The following is a 348-nucleotide window of genomic DNA, read 5'->3' as shown; positions in this document are numbered from 1 at the left end:
AACAAAAAACAGGCAATAATTCAACCTTGCGTACATCTTTGTTGTACTATATATATGTATGATAGCAGTCAACTGCAAGAGGAAATTGTAAAATACAGTGCCATCTGGAAACAGCTAAGCTGGAATATGGTGTAGTCAATGTAAAATTGCTGCTACAGATGCCAGGGTGTGCTCTTGCTAACTTCTACATCCCTTTTTTAATTCTTGGATATTCTGTCTGGAGTAAGCTCTTGCAGAAGGCAAACCCCTCTAAACCCAGGTCCCCTTATGTTGTTTCAGCATCACACATCTTTGCCTATAAAAGTAGCCATGTTGTCCTCTTCACTGGGATCTGAACATCACTGTAGC

Source organism: Egretta garzetta, unplaced genomic scaffold, assembly GCF_000687185.1.
Source record: "Egretta garzetta isolate BGI_Z169 unplaced genomic scaffold, ASM68718v1 scaffold377, whole genome shotgun sequence".
NCBI lineage: Eukaryota > Metazoa > Chordata > Aves > Pelecaniformes > Ardeidae > Egretta > Egretta garzetta.
This window is presented reverse-complemented; position numbering follows the sequence as displayed.